Source organism: Bos indicus, chromosome 14, assembly GCF_029378745.1.
Source record: "Bos indicus isolate NIAB-ARS_2022 breed Sahiwal x Tharparkar chromosome 14, NIAB-ARS_B.indTharparkar_mat_pri_1.0, whole genome shotgun sequence".
NCBI lineage: Eukaryota > Metazoa > Chordata > Mammalia > Artiodactyla > Bovidae > Bos > Bos indicus.
The window spans coordinates 11,260,039-11,282,719 of record NC_091773.1 but is presented as its reverse complement, the minus strand read 5'-3'; the positions used below and the strand labels follow the sequence as shown (position 1 = coordinate 11,282,719).

The following is a 22,681-nucleotide window of genomic DNA, read 5'->3' as shown; positions in this document are numbered from 1 at the left end:
ACTGCAAGGGGCTCAGGTTCAATCCCTGGTTGGGGAATTAAGATCCCATGTGTTGTGTGGTGTGGCAAAAAAAAAGAATTGTACTTGCATAGCACCTACAACCGGAGAAGGCAATGGCACCCCACTCCAGTACCCTTGCTTGGAAAATCCCATGGACGGAGGAGCCTGGTAGGCTGCAGTCCATGGGGTCGCGAAGAGTCGTACACGACCATGTGACTTCACTTCCACTTTTCACTTTCATGCATTGGAGAAGGAAATGGCAACCCACTCCAGTGTTCTTGCCTGGAGAATCCCAGGGACGGGGGAGCCTGGTAGACTGCCATCTATGGGGTCGCACAGAGTCGGACATGGCTGAAGCGACTTAGCAGCAGCACCTACAATCCACATGTACTCCTACCACGCAGTCTGGGGGGCAACAATCACATAAAGAAGCAGAACATAAGCCTAGACTCAGTAGCAAGGAGATTTATAAACCTACACATCGGGGGAAAGCAGATTGGGTTAACAGTGACAGATCTGAAACAGTGGAAGAGCCATGATTAAAGTTCTAAGGCTTTTTCCTCTATGCCACTCTTACTGTTCAATTGCTGAGTTGTGTCTAACTCTTAGGAACCCTCTGGCCTGCAGCACACTAGGCTTCCCTACCCTTCACTATCTCCTGGAGTTTACTCAGATTCATGACCATTGAGTCAGTGATACCATCTAACCATCTCATCCTCTGCCACCCCTTTCTCCTCCTATCCTCAGTCTTTCCCAGGATCAGGGTCTTTTCCACTGAGTCAGCTCTTCTTAACAGGTGGCCAAAATATTGGAGCTTCAGCTTCAGCATCAGTCTTTGCAATGAATATTCAGGGTTGATTTCATTTGTGATAGTTTTTCTATAAAGTTAAATTTGTGATAGTAACATTAAAATCTTTTTAAAGAGAAATGAGGGAAAAAAAAGAAGCAGAACATGTTACCATCAGGTAGACTGAGCCTCAGAGAGATTAAGTGACCCATGGAATCTTGGACCACAAGCCAGGGGCAGCCTAAGAACCTGAAGGCTGGAAATGCCTCCTGGTTTAGCCAATAAGCAGAAGGAACAGACATGACTTAAAAATTTGTCAACCAAAGCCTAATGTGATGCTGCCCTACTTTTTCTGTCTCTTTTCCCACTATGTTCTCAGCTTGTGTCCAGCCTAAGCCTCAGTGTCTGGAATACTTGGAGATCCCACAACACACTCTGCTCTTCCATCCCTCCAAACTCTTCCCAGGCTGTTACCCAAGCCCAGGAAGGTTTTTCACAGGCATCTTGGCTGTAGCCCGTCTAGGCAGCTCCTCCCTGTGATTCTACGAGTGGTCAGTCAGTCCACTTCACTCATAGTTATCATATTACATGGATAATGATAAGAATAAAGGAGACTATTTTCTGACCTCTTTCAGTTCAGTTGCTCAGTCGTGTCTGACTCTTTGAGAACCCACAGACTGCAGCACGCCAGGCCTCCCTGTCCATCACCAACTTGGAGTCATATGAATTATAATTCTTAAGTTCCTAAGAGGCAGGTAATTATTAGCATCCTTCTTCGATATGCAACCAAACAGGATTGCAGATGTAGGAGAAATCTACTAAGGTCACATAAATGGTCCACAGACCATTCATTTGCATAAACTGACTTTCAAAAGAGGGAAGACCCTGTGAGAGTCATTTTCAAGGCCTTAGATGCTGAGTACCATGGAGGTGTTACATTCAATAAAGGCTGAATGCAAAGACCAAGGCTGTTGCTGATGTTTTGCTGTTTCTCTATCTAGTCTCAGCCAGACCTTCCCTCTCCCCACACTAAGTGCATCTCCAGCATCTCCTATTACCACATTCAATAAGCAAAGCTTTTCTAAGGATCAGCTGTATCTTACCCTTCACCAGTGCAACCAAGTAAAAAGAAAAACCTTCCCGAATACACAGTGCCCAGTGAGAGATGGCTGATGCTCAGCCCTGTGGGTTTGAGACAGATGTGAATTATAATCCAAGCTCTATCCTTTACCACAATCTTTTAAACACGTATGCTTCATATACATCATCACTTCAGGTCCTCTTGCCAAAGAGCAGAGATAGGTTTTATTCCTGAGGATCAAAGTGGTTCAGTGACCTGCTAAAATTCAAACCCAGGTCTGAGATTCTAAAGCCCTCATCTTAACCACCATACTACATACCTCTGGGACCACTCTGAAGATCCAAACACAAGTAAATCCTGTTAAAGAGCAATGCAGGAGACCTGGGTTCGATCCCTGGCTTGGAAAGTCCCCCTCAGGAATTTCATGGACAGGGGAGCCTGGTGAGCTACAGTTCATGAGGTTGCAAAGAGTTTTAGAAAAGAATGAAAATAAGGAAATCAGTCATCATTTTTCATGGACACTAGATCTATATGGCAGAAAAATTCGAGATCAAAACATCTATCAGCTTCAATTAGCCCCATATTGAAACTGAGGTTCAGAAAGTAGACATGATTTTGCCAACCTCAAGCATTTTTTTAGCTGCATATATAATGGGAGAACCAGATGTGCTGGACTTCTTGAACTTATTTACCTTCAAGTCTTCCACTATTAAATTAATATTGTGAAATTGCCCAGTGGGCTAGCCAAAGGTGAAATCAGAAATGGAAGAACCGCTTAATGGAGACAGTCTTCATGGTTTACCCAAGTTTATCTAATAATATAAATTTCTGAAATTCCCTTGGTAATTCTCGCATTATATTAAGCACTTTAGGCAATAAATAAATGCAAAGCATAGCCCTTACCCTCAAAAAGCTTATACTTTGTTGGGAGAGAGAAGATTTAAGCATGAAATATCACAAACACCACTATTAAAACAGCATACAATTATGGTGGTTGAAATAGCTCTCAGATACAATTCCACAAAATCTTGTTTGGATGCAGACAAAATCCAGCAGAGACAAAAGTCAGAATATGGTAATCAATGAAATTTTCATTAAAAAGGAGAGATAGAGATCAGCATTGACATATAAGGATCATTTCTTTTGGCTGGAAAGGAAACAGGTTTCAAAGTTAGAAAGAAATAGAGAGAGGTGGTATTTCCTGCTGTAAAATTCTTTGCACTGAAAAATGAGAGTTTACCTTAGTTAAGACTTCTAGTTGCAAGGAAGGGAAGAACTCTTTGTGTTTCCTCAAGGAAAAGGGGTTTATTCTAGGGGGTACATATAAACATAATGAATAAAATAATAATAGTAAAAAGGCACAAAATTATCAAGCTATACTTCAGGAATTATGCAACAAACTGTATCTGCAATCCCACAGGATCAGTGGCACTGTTAGTTTCCACTATGTTTCACTGTGGCAAAACTGAGGCCCAGAAAATTTAAATGAGTTACTCAAGGTCCCACAGCAATTTAAATTTGAGCCGACTCATTGGAAAAGGCCCTGATGCTGGGAAAGATTGAAGGCAGGAGGAGAAGGGGAAGACAGAGGATGAATGAGATAGTTAGATGGCATCACCGAATCAATGGACATGAGTTTGAGCAAACTCCAGGAGATGGTGAGGGACAGGGAAGCCTGGTGGGCTGCAGCCCATGGGGTCACAAAGTCAAACACGACTTAGCAACTGAACAAGTGTAACTTCAGAGTCTTCACGTCTAAATCTGTGTGCTAAATAATCTGGAATTTGTCCCTAAAGTAATTCTGTGTGCGTTTGTATGCACACATATACTCACTCACGCATGTGTCTCAAGATTCTCACAAAGTGTCAATCATAACACCTCTCCTGGCTTTCTCCAGTCTCTTCTGTTGAACCCAACTACTGCCAGCTCTGCCATAATGTCAGTGTATTTAGGAACCACACCCTCTGCCTCAATCCTGAACTGACCTGGTTTTTGGGTTCAGCTTCCAAGTGAGTCAGTCCCGTCCATCATTTTCCTATTCATCGGTTCCCTCATGCAGGCTCAAGGTCACTGGCCTCCTGATCTGCTTTTCAGTGGGATGCTCAGCCTTGTTGTCAATAGGTTGTGGCTTGGATGTAGCAGACACATGTTCCAGTGCCAATCTAACCAGCGCTTGGGACACAGCAGCATCCTGTTAAGGGATGAGGTCAACAGTGTAGGTGGCCACCTTCAGTAAAGTATTTGTTTTCACTCACTAGAGTTCTCTTTTTTCCAAAGCAGGATTTTAGAGATGGAAGCATCTTGGATCCATCCCCACTTTCCATATGAGCATATTAAGGTCAAGGAAGACAGCCTGCAGCCTCAACCCCAGATGAGCTCACAAATTAAAGGAAAAGCCAAGAGCAGAAGCCTAGTGTCTTTGACCTACAGTCTAGCTCCCTTTTCCTCATGGCACTTGGAAATCTAAAGTGCACATTAGAGACTCCTCTGGTGGCCCAGTGATTAAGACTTTGCCTTCCAATGCAGGGGGTGTGGGTTCGATCCCTGGCCAGGGAGCTAAGATCCTCTCAGTCAAAAAAAACAGAAGCAATATTATAACAAATTCATTATTTTAAAATGCTTGACTTAAAAAAAATTTTTTTTAATTAAAAAATAAAATACCCATTAAAGTACAAAAACCTCAAAAAGGACTTCTGTCTCATGGCTCCACTTTCTCTCAGGGCATCATGTGACTTTGAAGGAGCTAGGGGTCAAAAGAGCTGTTTGATTCTAATTGTCTCAATAAATTTTAAAGATGTTATTACATTGTAGTCATTAAGAACTGGTAAGAGTAGATGCAATATGATAAGATCAAGGCCATGAAGCTTAATTGTCCTTAGCTGATTGTCACACTCATATTTTTTTTCTTTTTTTCTTTCTTAAGAAAGAACAATGCTTCCCTGGACTCTAAAGCATCTGGGTCCAACAGCACTTTATATTTCCTGCCATAAAATTCCTGGGCCGGGGCAGCTGCCAGCTACAGTGAGGACTGCACAAATAAACACTGGAGTTCTGATCCCTACAGCACAGCCAGGCCAGCCTGCCAGCCTGAGAGAGAGGAGGAATGGATTCCCGTGCAAAGAAATGTGACCTTTCACACACTTTGAAATACTCTCTCTGTTCTTATTATTGTCTGACATCTTTCTTTCCCTTTCTTCCTCCCTTCCTTCCCTCTTTCCTTTCTTTGGAGCAGAGTTAAAAGAAAAATACTTGATTGTAAAAACCATTGGTTTGAAAAGACCCTGATGCTGGGAAAGATTGAAGACAGGAGGAGAAGGGGACCACAGGGGATGAGATGGCTGGATGGCATCACTGACTCAATGGACATGGGTTAGGGTGGACTCCGGGAGTTGGTGATGGACAGGGAGGCCTGGTGTGCTGCGGTCCATGGGGTCTCAAAGAGTCAGACTCGACTGAGTGACTGAACTGAACTGAACTGAAAAACCATCACCTATAGTTTACAGTGGAATTTTGTGAACCTAGGACTCCACTTGATGAATAAAGCATATTAAAACAATACCATATATATAATGTCTACTATATACAAGAACTGGATCTGGTACTTTACTGAAGTCATCTTCCTTAATTCTACCTCACAAGGTGGTCATGACTCTTCCTGTGATACAGAGGAGGACACTGCATCTTAGAAAAGTTCTTCAATTATTTCCATCTATCATATGGCTACGGAATGGTAGGATCTATTTTGCAGCAGAAATGAAGGATCCATTTAATGATCCATGGGTTGATTTTTCAAACTCCTAAATTATCCACAAATGCAAATTTCAATGTTGGCAAAATCTTCTTAATTTCAAAGGTTCCAGGAAGGATAGATCCACGATCTATTCAGATTTTTCCTAAGTTTATTGTAAAACAGCAAATCTCTCCTCATTAATGTTAAACCGAATGTGTGTGCATGTGCTCAGTTGTGTCCAACTCTTTGCAACCCTATGGACTGTAGCCCCCCAGGCTCCTCTGTCCATAGAATTTTCCAGGCAAGAATACTGGAGTGGGTTGCCATTTCCTTATCCAGGGGATCTTCTCAACCCAAGAATCAAACCTGTGTCTTCTGCACTGGCAAGTGGATTCTTTACCACTATATCACCTGGGTTATATTCTCCCCCAAATCCTATACCCTCTTTGTAATCCATCATGAGTCAACATTTGTCATTCCAAGTTCAGTGCATTTTGCTGACAGTGCTATTGCTGTGTCTCTTGGCTCCATGACAATTCAAGTAGCAGTAGAGATGGGAAGAAGGGTTTCTGATATTATCATGGCAATGGCCCAGGTCTCCTTTTGTACTCCAAGGATTTCCACACACTCTGTGCTTTGGTGAAGCAAGCTACCTAAATGTTACATAGCAGGGCAACTGTTTTGTAACAAGACATTAAGGAAAATATCCGCCATATTGTAATATAACAATACAAAGTAGTAAGCAGGGACAACAAAATAAAAAACAAATGGAGAGTCTATCCATTATGCAAATGCATGGTCATTCAAAGTCATTCAAAGTTAGTATTGCTTATTAGAGATAAATCAGATACTAAAAGCAGAGATTTCTGAATTCTCTCGTCTCATGTGATATTAAACTCTATATATGTTTCTGGTAGCATCAAGCCCCGCCAAGCTTATCTTAAGCATCCTTTACAGAGGGTAGTAAGAGTCAAGGAAATTCAAGCCACATGGAGAGCCATGTAACAGATCATGTCTGAGCAAAGGAGGGCCAATGACCAAAGTCTGAGGCAGAAATGAGAGATAAAGACTGGCTGGGGTGGGCAGAATGTAGGGGAGAGAGACCAGAAGCTTACCAGGGAGGCCCTGAAAACATGCTGGGGCAAAAATACCCCATCTGAAAACCTCTGAGGCTGGGCCATGCTGCTAGTGTCTTGGTTCTTAAGTCAGTGTCCTGATGAACATGCATAATTATCTGCTTAGTTGTATGCTTCCTCTCCAAAGACTGGCATCCTCTAAGACCAGAACTATCTCTGTTTGCTTCTGTGTTGCCAGCACCCATAGGGTACATGGGACCTCGTAGCTGCTCAAAAATATTAGGAAAGAAATACAGAGCTTTGGGCTCCACCACACTCTAGAATGCCTGGGATCCAGAAAGAGACATTCTCTGCATCTCTCAAGTAGTTATCTAAATGAGACTATTTTAAAATAGATAACTATCGGGAAGCTGTTGTATAACACAGGGAACCCAGCCTGGAGCTCTGTGACGACCTAGAGGGCTAGAATGGGAGTGAGGGAGGCTTAAGAGGTAGAGGGTGTGTGTGTGTGTGTGTGTGTGTGTGTGTGTATAAAATTATGATGGGTCTGCATTGATGTGCACCAGAGACCACCACAACATTGTAAAGCAATTATCCTCCAATAAAAAAAAAATGAGAATATTTAATGCAAAGTCTATCCCTGGCAGCATCATCTCCTTGAGCAATGCCTTTTCCCCAAAGAAACTAACTTGCCCATTCCAACTATTTGGTGCTTCTCAAATATAATGTATCACACTTTGTGCAAGACACTGTCTTTGAGAAATAGAGTCAATATGGGCTGATTATGTTATGTTCCCAAATTAGCAGTCTAGGTAGTACCCCCGCCACAGCTTTGGGAGCCCCCTTCAGACTGAAAGTCTAGGGGTTAAAAAAAAAACCTTGTGGCTGAAATAAAAGTGTCTACAAAATGTGCTGCAGTTGCACCAAGGAAATATATTTCATATTCTTCTCTCGATTAGCATTCTAATGGTTTCTGACTCAGGTCTAACAGCTTGGAGAGAATATTACAGGCAATTGTGTAAATAATACAGGTTTTTTTTTCAGTGTGTCCAAATGTATAATTAAATGGATAATGTTACAGCTCCCCAAACCCACTAAGGCCTGCTGCCTAAATGGAGAGCTTTGGAAATTTCATCCCAATACATGGTTACATGATACATTGCTTTTATGGCCCGCTGGGCAAATGACTAGTGGTTTGGAAAGGGTCTGAATGCATATTTATAGTAGAGAACACAATGATATTCAGAGGGCCAGTAAAATCGTTCTAGTAAATAACATGAATTATACAAAAGCATCTCTTTATGTATCTGAACTTTTCGGATGCAGGATGCGTGTCAGCACAGACACACTTCAGCTCCTTAATGTTTGAAGGTAACTCTGGCTCCAAATTCTATGCAATCAGAGGTCAGGGTTAACCAGATTGGAAGGAGAAATTCTATTTTCTGAAGTCCTTCTGCTACGGTCAATGTCTTCTAGAATTCTCAGGGGATGTAGCTTCCGTTATCAGTAAAACAGGCTCAGTCTTGAACCCAAGCCTGTGTGTCTGTGTGCACCCTTTTGCTCATGTCTCACAGAAACCTACAACAATGAGGACCAATCAGTGAGACTTTCGTTTGAGACTGAAGGTCATATGCGAGAATGGGGCTCTGTGTGTGAACTGTGCTCAGCACAGAATCCAAAGCTTTGATACTAACCCTTCTGTACCAGCTGTGCAACCTCACAGAAGCCCCCTCACCTCTCTGAACCTCAGCTTCTTAATCTACAAACAAAGTATAATTCCATCTTCCCTCCCCACCTCACAGTTTTATTACAATGATCGAATGAGGTGATATACTTGAACACAGATAACTCCTAATGAGCAACGTCAACCCATGGTAAGCAACTTATGAAATAAGAGTGTTTTATTCATGACCTCACTTATTCGACACATTTTTTGGACACGATAATAGGTGAAGACTTAATGGACATGGGTTTGAGCAAACTCCAGTAGATGATGGAGGAGAGGGAAGCCTGCAGTCCACGGGGTCTCAAAGAGGCAGACATGACATAGTGACTGAACCACCACCACCACCACCACCACCATAGGTGAAGGGGTGTACTAGGATGTGGGGATAAAACAACAGCAAAGAGGTAAGTCTCTACCCTCCAGGAGAAGTTTACAGTTTAGTGGAAAAGAAAAATAATTGAACACAATGTAACATGTCTTATGGGCTTCCCTGCTGGCTCAGTGGTAAAGAACCCGCCTGCCAAGCAAGAGTTTGAGGGTTTGATCCCTGGGTCAGGAAGATCCCCTGGAGTAGGAAATGGCAACCCACTCCAGTATTCTTACCTGGAGAATCCCATGGACAGAGGAGCCTGGGGTCACAAGGAGTCGGACATGATTTAGTGACTAAATGATAGCAACAACAAGTGTTATAATTGGGGAACTTTGTAATTTTTTTAAAAAGGCAGTCTTGGGTAGAAATGAAGTATCTATTTCAGTCCTGGGGATGGGAGTGAGGCTGGTATTGGGGATTGGTAAGGAAAGTTTCAAGAAAGATATGACAGATCAATAGGCAGTAGGTTTTTGATGTTAGAAGGGAAAGGAACGGACATAAGAGCTGAGACGTTAGCTGAGCTGAGACGTTAGCATGTGGAAGGTTTGGGCAAAGGAAAGCTGTGGGCTGGTTGCCAGGAGAGAAGCAGATGTGACAAGTAGTGGAAATCTTGGGAGACGTGAGCACGGGGACATCCCCCAGCAGTGCTCCTGGGTCCCCAGGGGCCCTTACCACCCTTGAGAACTTTTCTCCAGGACAATTGCAGGCTGCCTTCTCGAAGCCTGGGGGTCTGCAGCTGCCTCTCATCAGCTGGGCAACATGACCCTTCCTGGGTAATGCCCCCTCCACAGGCTCTTCAGAGGTTAGAGAAGGTTCCATTTCAAACACACTTGAAGTGTAACATAAGAAGTACCCCCACCTGGGTAAAGGAGAGCCACAAACACCATGCATTTCCTAGATTAATCCCTAGGTCTTTTTCAAACTGAGAGCACTGCCCATTAGTGGGTCTGGAAATCGAAGTAGAGGGCTTTGATCAGCAGCACTTTAAATAGGATATAGAGCAGACTAGGATAGAATAGGATGAAATAGAAGAGAAAAGAATGGGGAAATGGAGCGTTTAGTTCTAGAAGAGGGCATTATATCATGAAATACTTGATTCCAATTGTACACATTTGCATGCATGTGTGCACTTGTAAGGCACAATGTATGTCTTGCTGTGAGTCTTTATCACAAAAATTTAGGAAACGCTGCTTTAGCTGAAAGAGAGTGTGAAGCATGCCCAATCAGTGACTGATGAACACTGTTAGTAGATGCTTTACATCCAAAAAAAAAAAAAAAGTGAAGCTAACAAGCTTTTGTTCTAACAACCAACTAAACTGTGTTTTTTAAGAAGGCAAACACCTAAATGCAGGCATATAATTAAAATTGATATTATACCATGAGAAATGAGGTGTCTTCTCAGCGAATAAACAGAAATTGCCTAAGATCCTTGGCTGTGTGACACAGGAAGCCACAGGAGGTAATGGCAAGTGTATGAACAGGCTCCATATGTATGATGCTTGAGTGTGATTTGGTGTTTATTATTGATCAAACATTTATGTTCTCAAGAATGACTATAACTTCTATTAGTACCTTAGCATTTTTTAAAGTTTCTGAGGCCAAACAAGTATGGGAAATTCTGCCATAGTTATTTTATATTTAGGAAGGACCCAAGTGAATACTGAACCATCTTATTTTTAGATGAGATTTACACCTTGGCCTTGCTAAATAATAACAAAACAGCTATTGGGTGTTGAGAAAATATCATATGCCTGTTGCTTGACTGACATGATCTTATTTTCCACAGGAACTTCATAAGATAGATAATATTTTCTTCAAATTACAGATGGGAGAAGATTAGAGTTTGGGAGATCAAATTATTAAAATAACAAAAAAAGAGCACATTTTTCCATGTGCACAATTAATAAATGGTGGAACAGGGACCCCCAACCCAGATTTGTGAAATGCCAAGCCTATGATTTGGGGTGCTGGGGCGGGGGTCCCATTCCTCTTTGGCCCATTGCCACAGAGAAGCACACATCTTTCCTGCCTCACCCTGGTCTTTCCCTTTGCCCCATATTCATCGTTCATTACAGGAAAAGGAAATTTACATGAGGAAAGTCTAAAATCCACCAAACCATTGTTTTTTTAACCAAAAGTAGGGTCATATTATCAACAAGGTCGTGTAGCCCTTACTCTCATACACTTCATTCTATTAAAGGCTGCGAATGGACTTCCGTCGTGGTCCGGTAGTTAAGAATCCCCCCGCCAATGCAGGAGACATGGAGTTAATCCCTGGTCCGGGAAGATCCCACATGCTGTGCAGCAGCTAAGCCCACAACTACTGACGCCTGTGTGCTAGAGCCTGTGCCCCACAGCAAGAGAAGCCACCGCGGGGAGGAGCCCACACACCACAGCTAGAGAGTAGTCCCTGCTCGCTGCCGCTAGAGAAAGCCCGCACATGGCAATGGAGACCCAGCTCGCCAAAAATAAACAGACACATAAAATTAAACTTAAAAAGGCCATAGTGAAAGTGAAAGCTGCTCCGTCATGTCCGACTCTTTGCAACCCCATAGTCTATACAGTCCATGGGATTCTCCAGGCCAGAATACTGCAGTCGGTGGCTTTTCCCTTCTGCAAGGGATCTTCCCAACTGAGGGACCGAACCCAGGTCTCCCTCATTGCAGGTGGATTCTTTACCAGCTGAGCCATGAGGGAAGCTCAAGAATACTGGAGCGGGTAGCCTATCCCTTCTCCAGCAGATCTTCCTGACCCGGGAATCAAACTGGGGTCTCCTGCATTGTAGGCAGATTCTTTACCAACTGAGCTATCAGAGAAGCCCCTAAAAAGGCTATAGCTGTTGAAAAAAAAGAATATGAGTATAAGCCATGCCATAGTTCCTCCATGAGGGCTAACTAACAGCACACAGACCCTATTTTTCAGATCTAAGTGTTCCCAAAGCAGATTCTAAAGTTAATTTTAGACAATACAATAGGAAGCCCAGTTTGGGGTTTGTCAGTCACAAACTGTACTGAAAAGCCTTGACTTTTCAGAGTGATGAAACTGCTTTCATCAAGCAGACTGTTGCATTCCTTTTTACCTCTGTGGAACTCTGTATTCTCTACCAGTCAGTGGAAACAATGTCAGACTTTGTTTTTGGGGGGCTCCAAAATCACTGCAGATGGTGACTGCAGCCATGAAATTAAAAGACGCTTACTCCTTGGAAGGAAAGTTATGACCAACCTAGATAGCATATTCAAAAGCAGAGATATTACTTTTCCAACAAAGGTACATCTAGTCAAGGCTATGGTTTTTCCAGTGGTCATGTATGGATGTGAAAGTTGGACTGTGAAGAAAGCTGAGTGCTGAAGAATTGATGGTTTTGAACTGTGGTGTTGGAGAAGACTCTTGAGAGTCCCTTGCACTGCAAGGAGATCCAACCATTCCATCCTAAAGGAGATCAGTCCTGGGTGTTCACTGGAAGGACTGATGCTAAAGCTGAAACTCCAATACATTGGCCACCTCATGCGAAGAGTTGACTCATTGGAAAAGACCCTGATTCTGGGAGGGATTGGGGGCAGGAGGAGAAAGGGATGACAGAGGATGAGATGGCTGGATGGCATCACCGACTCGATGGACATGAGTTTGAGTGAACTCCTGGAGTTGGTGATGGACAGATAGGCCTGGCATGCTGCAATTCATGGGGTCACAAAGAGTCGGACACAACTGAGCGACTGAACTGAATGACCAGTCAGAAACCAGGAATATAGCAGTAAGGATGCCCCAAATATCCAACAAACATCTTCGATGATCATCCTGAGATTTTACAACCTGTCAGTTTTCAGAACACTCCCAACACATGCCCTAGTCGTAGTGAACTAGCTTTGAGCCAATGTCTTTGGAGATTCAAAACATTCTAGAGTGGTATGGGGAGGGAGGAGGGAGGGGGATTCAGGATGGGGAACACATGTATACCTGTGGTGGATTCATTTTGATATTTGGCAAAACTAATACAATTATGTAAAGTTTAAAAATAAAATAAAATTTAAAAAAAAGAAAAGAAAAATTAACAAAGGATCAAAGTAAAAAAAAAAAAAATTCTAGAAATAATTTGATCATTTAAAAGAGAACAAAACTACATATAATCACATTGCTTTTCTTAATCTATCTTAAATTACATTGCTTTTCTTTAATATATCTTTCTGAAAAAATATATGTCCACAGGTTACAACCAAGTGGGAACAGAGCATATAACACAATCTGCTTATATTACAGACACAGAAACTGAGGTTATAAGTGGGATACGACTGGAAAAGCGTCACCAGGTTTTAACATTTCAGTTCTTGGGTCTCCTTACCTTCGTCCCTATAGTGTATTTGGCTTTGCTGTAGACTAGTTTGAAAACAACTCACTTCTTGCAAAATCCAGCTTACGCCTCAGAGAAACAGGGTAGGTGGCTGGGTAAAATAAGAATACAATGTGAACCTTTAGTCCAACAAGTTACATCATTCAAAGACTTCCTGAAGACATGAAGACTGGAGATAGTAAAATGTCCTACCAAAAAAAACACACAAATGTTCTGAGAGAATTTGTACATCTTTAGTACATTTTGAAAGAAGCCCCCAAGCAAAAGCAGAATAGGAACAAAAGGAGGCTGAAGCAAGGATGAAATAAAATGCTATTTAAATGAACAGGACTTGATTCTAATTAAATCCCTACAAGATGGCCCAATTCAAATTCTCCCAGAGCAGTCTGTAGCCTTCTGCATAGCAGGTTCCTCCAGGGAGGCCAAGGGTGTTATTTATGGGTCCTCTATGCTCCCATATTACTGAGAACAGGGGATTTAAAAAAAAAAAAAAAAGAAAGAAAGGGGAAAGATAGCATGGAGGGAGCATTGCTATATTTCCTAAATATTTTGATACAGTAAGTCTGCTACATAAGAATGAGTTCCCTTCTGAGCACTCATTAGTCCAATTCACACGTAAGTCCAACAAAGTTAGCGTAGGTACCCAATTAACACCCTCGACTATCAATTGCCACTTTTATGCCTGCTTCCAAACATCCTAGGCTTGAAATAAAGACACTGTCCTACCATGCTCTATACAATACTGTAATTCTAAGTACACAAAAGCATAACCACTCCTAGAGGACGAACACCCATAACAATGTAGGCCAGACATGTGAACGAACTTAAATGATTGGACATGCAATTGTACAGTTTCACATCTTTGAAAGTTTGAGCTTAAAGCTTCATATGTAGGAGACTTGCTATAATCCAAATTACTATCTCACTCTTCAGTGTATATGTAGGAGATAAACTCCCTAAAACATGAGATGTTAAAATCCACAATCTGTTCATAATACCATGGGTACCATAATTTTGCAACAACTTCAAATAAAACCTACACCCACTGGCTTGTGTTCTCCTAATGTGATGTTCAAAGGTCTGCCTTCCCACGCTTTTTTCCTCAGCTGCCTTTGAGAGCCTGTACATGCACGTTCCTGACATCCTCCTCCTTCTGAAACACCCAAAAGCCCTTGAACCCAACTAGTCCAGTCTTCTCATTTTACTGATTAGCAAACAGTCCCAGAAAACCACAGGTCAGATAACACATAACCAGGAGCAGAGCTGGGAAGAGAGAAATGATTCTGCTTTTCTGTGTTCTCTGCAACTTACTAGTCAACTGCTTAATCAGACTTCTTCTTGATATGGAGTTAAGAGTTGGCTCTGAATTGATCCTTTATTTCTAGTGATTCCTAGTGTTTTGATAGTTTCATATCACTCCAAAAATAGGAACATAATTCTAGATGTGGTTGCCATAGTTCATATCGTGATCAAATTCAGAGGAGAATATTTAAATAGAGGAAGCCTCTGGATGATGGAAACAACTGGCCAGTCGTTTATACAAAGTAAAAAAAAGCATCAGTGTGCTTGACTGATGGAGACCTGTGTTTGTTGGAATAAAGTTTGGAGTGATGCTGGCTAACTGACCATGGGAAGGAAAGTTACCATGACAACTGGCAACAATCACTAGGGTCTTCAGATAAGAAGCTGAATTCTACTCCTTCTCCTGCTTCTCTTCCCCCCTCCTCTTCCTCTTCCTTTTCAAGAGATTCATTTCAGCTTAAGCATGGTTGGGCCTGAATTTCAGAATGGTGAGTCCTGATTCAGAAAGTTGGGAAAGCAATTGAAAAGTGAATAAATGTTTTTACAACTTGTAAGTGATCGATTTTATCTTTCTACTTGGAATTTCTGAATGGTCTGGCTCAGGCTGCTGGTCTGTGTCTTTTCTCCTCAGGCCTTGCTTAAACAAAAGAAAACCACAAATAACATTGAGTTCTGTGCTCCTGAATGAAGTACACTCACTTCATCCCCCACCTTCCATTAAATGCCCCATAACTACTCATCTGTGCAATCGTAGCAGGTGTCTTGCAGGCCAAAAATACCCTAATATTTCAGGTGTTCAAGAATGGAGAGACCAAACCAGAAAAAAAAAATGCAAGGGAGACCCTGGCACCTCCCTGTGGCTGAAGAAGTCTGTTAACAGGAGGTTCCACCTGGCAGGGGGCGATGGCTGCTTACCTAGCAGGTGCAAGATCACAGATATACACACACACTTGCAGAAGCTCTACATATTCCATCTGGCCTGGGTTCCCCCATTCTTGTTATTTCTGTTAATGATCAGATACCCGCCCTCTGACTACACTCTGAGAAGTTACAGGATGGGGACCAAGCAACACATCAGGCTCAGGTCTTTGGTTTCAAGAGCTTTTCATTGCACACATGCACGCTGGTGTTACCATCAAAGGACTATGGTCTTGTCACCATCAGAAGGTGCACTGAGGCTTGCATTATTGAACAAGATAGCATCAAGTGTTTTTTTGGTGTCTTTGTTTTAGGTACATCTCTTATTAGATAGACTTTATCCCCAAAGAATCATAAACTCTAGAGATAAGAGGCAGGTGTTCACTAACGAGCTGCATAGAATAACTAGAACAATACAACTTTATGACAAATTACAAATAAACACATTCAAAGCCTCAAACCATGTGAGAAAATATGACTTTCAACATGAAGTAATTAGAGTGCTTTACTTAAAGGATGGAATTCACTGAACTGGAAACTGGCCATTAACTAGGTAGTTAAACAAAAATGGTTTTTTCCTCTTATTTTTTAATATTTGGTCCTAATCTTTTTGCCTCCTCCCCAAATAAACAAACAAAAAAATCTTATTCTGACCCTTGGGCAAATGAACCAGTCCAGAAAGCCAAGTATTATATTTATTTTAATAACTGTAGCTTTCAATTTCAAACTGTTTTGTCCCTAATGGACATAATTCTTAAGACACACACACACACATACATACACCCACACACATCCCTTTTTGCTGAACAAGGAGACACAATTTAACTTGCCTGAATACCATCTAGTTTTGACTAATGAGTAAACTGGTTATACAATATTGGCTTGCTGTTGAAACAAGATCTCAGGCTATTGTTTACTGTGTGTGGTACATGGATGCTTCAGGTATAGTATCTATAATCTTTACAGTAATGCTGTTAGGTATCTCATTATTCCCATTTCCTGCTGAGTAAACAAGCTCAAGCTCAAAGAGATAGGTTGGGGAGCATTGCAAAACTTTTTGGTGATGGAGCCAGAATCTGGCTACCAAGTTTGGTTCTTTCTATCACTACAAGAAAAGGAAGTGAAGAGAAGGGAGGAGGTAAGATGAAGCAGGATCAGAGGCTCAGGTGGGCTGCTCTCTGCACTACTGTTGCTGAGGTTCAGGGTTTGTATAGTGTGACGATCTGAATGTGTCAGTGGCTCTGAAACCCTTGTCCTCAGGACATTCGATATGAGTTCTATTTTTCTTTTATCCTCCACTTTTCTCAAAGCCTGTTCCCTTTCATGGCTTGCTAAACCTCCTTGTACATTTGCTCAGTGAAGTGAAAGTCGCTCAGTCGTGTCCAACTGTTTGCAAACCCTTGGACTATACAGTCCATGGATTTCTCCAGGCCAGAATACTAGAGTGGGTAGCCTTTCCCTTCCCCAGAGGATCTTCCCAACCCAGGGATCAAACCCAGGTCTCCGCATTGCAGGTGGATTCTTTACCAGCTGAGCCACAAAGGAAGCCCAACATTTGCTCAAAATTAAGTCAAAAGCAGCCTCGTCTTTTACATCTGCTCCATGCAATCTGAGCAGGAATCTCTGCACTAGAGCATTGCAGGGCACAAATGGCTCAAAACCACGTACAAGTCACTAACCTAATCATTTCACTTGTGAAAATTTGCTTTAAGAAGCTAAAGAGGAGCACCAGTCACCATTTTACAGTATTTTATGATAGTGATGTGGAAAAGGGATATCATGATTTATGTAAATTGACTATGTAATGTTGATTTAAGCTGTCAAACAAAAATATATTGTGTAATCTGTCCAAGGTCAAATCATACCATTGCCTTCCTCGGAACATGCCAAGAGGTTTTCTGAGATTTTTAGAAATTATAAACCTTCACTGCAAGAAATTCTATCTAAACTGAATCATTGATTTCCTTACATTCTTTTTTTTTTTTTTTTTTTGCTTTCCTTCTCCTCTTCCTTCCTCTAAGACCAATTTGCTAACAGGAAATAGTGTTTTAGGGACAACAACAAATCTATCACAATAACTATCATCATATATAATTGCATCTAATATCCTGCATCCCTTTTCCCAACTCCAAAAATAAAACAGAAATAAAGATGACACTTCATAAGTGTTCTAAAATTAGACAGTGATGATGATTGCATAATTTGAATATATTAAATATACTAAAATAAGCATTGAATTGTGCACTTTCAGTAGGAAGATTGCATGATATGTGAATTACATCTCAATAAAGTCATTATCAAAACAAACAAATTTTTTAAAAATTCCTTTAATCTGGTAGCCCCATATCTATGTCAATATAGGTATTAAGTCTTTGGAATAAAGGACACCAAAACTGAGGAGTTCCAAAGAAAATGGGAGGGAAGTGAAGGGGATAAAAAAAAAAAGAACTTAACAAGGAAAAATGAGGAGAGAGAACTGAAAATGAGCAGAACAACTTGATGGGTGATAACAAAAGTTTAAAGATTTTCCCAATCCCAAATTTAAGGAAACCCCATATCCTCAACCTTGACTCTCCCTTCACTAACATTTACAGGAGGAGCTTAGGGCTCCTCTGTTGACTGAAAAATCCCCATTAATTGTAGCCCATACTGTTCACAGCAGAATTTTGGAAATTAATTAATCTAACCATAGCATTCTGCACTCTTTTATCTACACCCCTAAGAGATCCTCAAGATTAACTCTTCCTTTAGTATATCCCATTGTTCTCAGCTTCTAAAAGACATTTAAAGTACCAGGCTTCCCTCACGAGCTGATGCTTATCCCTAAACTAAATTTTGAATTGGATGAAAACTTCGTTTGCATTTCCCCCTGAGATGGTACAGACAAACCTGAATGAAATTTTTGGCCAACCCAGTATTTCTCTTCATCTGATGTCATATGTGTTGCCAAAGTAAACACCTCAGGCTCCCCCATCTGCCAGTAAAACCAGATACTCCAATGCTTTAGATAAATTCTGCAATGTTTTTCCTTCTTGTTTAATTTCTGAAAGTCATGGACAGAGGCTTATTTCTCCAGCTATTTTTCAAAGGAAAGAGAGGCAACACCTTCAGGAAGGCAGCAGAATGTATTAAGTAAACAACTTCAGAAAAATTCAGAGAAATGACCTTCTGGAGAACTTCTGTCCCTTAGGAACTCAAGGGGTGATGTAAGCCCTGTGTGCAATCTTAGCTGCAGTGCAAGAAATAGGGTGGCTCCAGTGAATTAATGAGCTGCAGAGTCTTATCATGATCCTTTTAAAAGTCTTATATCATGATGTCTAGAAAAGCTTATACACTGGCACCACCCTAGCTATGAACTCTACACTGAGGTCTTTAGTTAAGTTGTTGTCTAATAAGTCCTGCTTCCCAGTGAGTATCAGTAGCCTGTCCTGTTCCTCTCTCCCTCCACCCCCATCCATCTCATATTTAACACCATCTCACAGGCTAGTAAAATAATGCTTAAAATTCTCCAAGCAAGGCTTCAGCAATACGTGAACCATTAACTTCAGATGTTCAAGCTGGTTTTGGAAAAGGCAGAAGAACCAGAGATCAAATTGCCAACATCCACTGGATCATCAAAAAAGCAAGAGAGTTCCAGAAAAACATCTATTTCTGCTTTATTGACTATGCCAAAGCCTTTGACTGCGTGGATCACAACAAACTGTGGAAAATTCTTAAAGAGATAGGAACACCTCACCTGCCTTCTGAGAAATCTGTAGGCAGGTCAAGAAGCAACAGTTAGAACTGAACATGGTACACAGACTGGTTCCAAATAGGAAAAGGAGTACGTCAAGGCTGTATATTGTCACCCTGCTTATTTAACTTATATGCAGAGTACATCATGTGAAATGTTGGGCTGGATGAAGTACAAGCTGGAATCAAGATTGCTGGGAGAAATATCAATAACCTCAGATATGCAGATGACACCACCCTTATGGCAGAAAGTGAAAAGGAACTAAAGAGTCTCTTGATGAAAGTGAAAGAAGAGAGTGAAAAAGTTGGCTTAAAGCTCAATATTAAGAAAACTAAGATCATGGCATTTGATCTCATCACTTCATGGCAAATAGATGGGGAAACAATGGAAACTGTGAGAGACTTTATTTTCTTGGGCTCCAAAATCACAGCAAATGGTGATTGCAGCCATGAAATTAAAAGACACTTGCTCCTTGGAAGAAAAGCTATGACTAACCTGCTGCTGCTACTGCTAAGTCACTTCAGTCGTGTCCGACTCTGTGCGACCCCATAGATGGCAGCCCACCAGGTTCCCCCCACCCTAGGATTCTCCAGGCAAGAACACTGGAATGGGTTGCCATTTCCTTCTCCAATGACTAATCTAGGCAGCATATTAAAAAACAGAGACATCATTTTGTCAACAAAGGTCCGTCTAGTCAAAGCTATGGCTTTTCCAGTAGTCATGTATGGATGTGAGAGTTGGATTATAAAGAAAGCTGAGCACCGAAGAATTGATGCTTTTGAACTGTGGTGTTTGAGAAGCCTTCTGAGAGTCCCTTGGACTGCAAGGAGATCCAACCAGTCCATCATAAAGGAGATCAGCCCTGAATATTCATTGGAAGGACTGATGCTGAAACAAACTCCAATCCTTTGGTCATTTGATGTGAAGAACTGACTCACTGGAAAAGACCCTGATGCTGGGAGGGATTGGGGGCAGGAGGAGAAGGGGACAACAGAGGATGAGATTGTTGGATGGCATCAGCAATTCGATGGACATGAGTTTGAGTAAGCTCTGGGAGTTGGTGATGGACAGGGAGGCTTGTCATGCTGCGGTCCATGAGGTTGCAAAGAGTCGGAAGTGACTGCGTGACTGAACTGAACTGAAACATCAGATCCTCCCTCTAAATAGAGAGAAGTGGCAGAAGAACAATGACAGGAACATGTGCGTTATTTATTTGGAAATCAGAAGTTTTCTGGAAGTCAACTTCTCCTGATACCTCCTGCTAGACTGCTTCATGTGGAATGTAACTGCAAGTGTCACTAGGAACACTGGGAAGTCAGGGTCTTCATGACTGGCTTAGTCTTCGGCCAGTGATGATCCATGGTATGGCTTGGAGCAATTTCTATCCCATACAAAACCACACTTTTGTTAGCAAGAAAAGAGGTCACAGATGATCAGCTAAGAGCGTCTGCCACAGGATGTGGCAGCAACACAGAATATTTTGAAACCAGACCAAGGACAAATATTTCTAATTTCAGGCTAACTGATGGGAATGAATGTCAAAGCAACCTCTCCTTAGGTCTTCTCATTGGGAACCCAAAACATACATAATCCTGTAGCCATTCCTCTCTCAGCAGTTAGGGCTCTTCCTCCCTCCTTGTGGCTCAGCTCGTAAAGAATCTGCTTGCAATGTGGGAGACCTGGTTTCGATCCCTAAGTTGGGAAGATCCCCTGAAGAAGGGAAAGGCTACCCACTCCAGTTTTCTGGCCTGCATTCCATGGACAAGTCCATGGGGTCACAAAGAGTCAGACACGACTGAGCGACTTTCACTTCCCCTCCTCTTCCACTCTAGTTCCATTTCCAGGTTCTTTTCTATCATTCTCTTCCTTCTCCCAAATGTCATTTAGCCTCATGAGCAAAGGTTGGAAGATTATCTCTTCCTCAAAATACAGCTTAAATTCCTTATAAACGCCCCTCAACCTGCCTAGTGAAAAGAATCTTACTTCCTATCATGCCCCACCTCAGCCCTGGGAACATGATCTGCAGATCTCACATTGCATTCTGATGCATACTGGTCCTCACATATTATCCAGAGGTTCTCTGGAAGCTAGAAATTCCCATGTCATTGAAGATTTCTCAAGGAGAGAAAGAAATGACAACCCACTTCAGTATTCTTGCCTGGAGAATCCCATGGACAGAGGAGTCTGCTGGGCTACAGTCCATAGGGTCGCAGAGTTGGACATTACTGAAGTGACTTAGCATGCAAGCAGACTTTTAGCTAGGATAATATCGAGGAAATTCAAATATGAGGTGGAGATTTGGAGTAGATGAGCCTTGAGGCCCCTTGCAGCAGTCACTGAGTGAACATTTAGGATCAGATCCTAGGCCTCGTGGTTACCTATATCAGATCAGATCAGATCAGTCGCTCAGTCGTGTCCGACTCTTTGCGACCCCATGAATTGCAGCACGCCAGGCTTCCCTGTCCATCACCAACTCCCGAAGTTCACTCAGACTCACGTCCATCGAGTCAGTGATGCCATCCAGCCATCTCATCCTCTGTCGTCCCCTTCTCCTCCTGCCCCCAATCCCTCCCAGCATCAGAGTCTTTTCCAATGAGTCAACTCTTCCCATGAGGTGGCCAAAGTACTGGAGTTTCAGCTTCAGCATCATTCCCTCCAAAGAAATCCCAGGGCTGATCTCCTTCAGAATGGACTGGTTGGATCTCTTTGCAGTCCAAGGGACTCTCAAGAGTCTTCTCCAACACCACAGTTCAAAAGCATCAATTCTTCGATGCTCAGCCTTCTTCACAGTCCAACTCTCACATCCGTACATGACCACAGGAAAAACCATAGCCTTGACTAGATGAACCTTTGTTGGCAAAGTAGTATCTCTGCTTTTGAATACGCTATCTAGGTTGGTCATAACTTTCCTTCCAAGGAATAAGCATCTTTTAATTTCATGGCTGCGGTCACCATCTGTAGTGATTTTGGAGCCCAGAAAAATAAAGTCTGACACTGTTTCCACTGTTTCCCCATCTATTTCCCATGAAGTGGTGGGACCAGATGCCATGATCTTCGTTTTCTGAATGTTGAGCTTTAAGCCAACTTTTTCAGTCTCCACTTTCACTTTCATCAAGAGGCTTTTGAATTCCTCTTCACTTTCTGCCATAAGGGTGGTGTCATCTGCATATCTGAGGTTATTGATATTTCTCCCGGCAATCTTGATTCCAGTTTGTGTTTCTTCCAGTCCAGCGTTTCTCATGATGTACTCTGCATATAAGTTAAATAAACAGGGTGACAACATACAGCCTTGACGAACTCCTTTTCCTATTTGGAACCAGTCTGTTGTTCCATGTCCAGTTCTAACTGTTGCTTCCTGACCTGCATACAAATTTCTCAAGAGGCAGATCAGGTGGTCTGGTATTCCCATCTCTCAGAATCTGCATGTAAACCTCACACAATCCTAAGAATCACATTTCTTTTCAAGGTTAGAAAGTAAATAAGGGGTGGAGATGGAAGCCAAACCTAGATTTCTTTGACTCCAGATTTATTTCCATGTTATATGAGAAAAATAGAGAAGAAAAGAAACAAAATGAGTGGTTTCCACTCCACCATTCTAATCCTTACAGCAAGA

General features: G+C 41.9%; 1 long non-coding RNA gene across 1 annotated transcript in view; it reads right to left on the bottom strand.

Annotated features, from left to right (window-relative positions):
- LOC139186870 (uncharacterized) overlaps positions 1–12,755 on the bottom strand; it is a 114,122-nt gene extending 101,367 nt beyond the window's left edge. Inside the window, exon 1 of the long non-coding RNA XR_011570487.1 lies at positions 3,854–12,755. This is a non-coding gene — a long non-coding RNA (uncharacterized lncRNA). The remainder of the gene's footprint in view (positions 1–3,853) is intronic.
- Between the last annotated feature and the right edge of the window lie 9,926 nt (positions 12,756–22,681).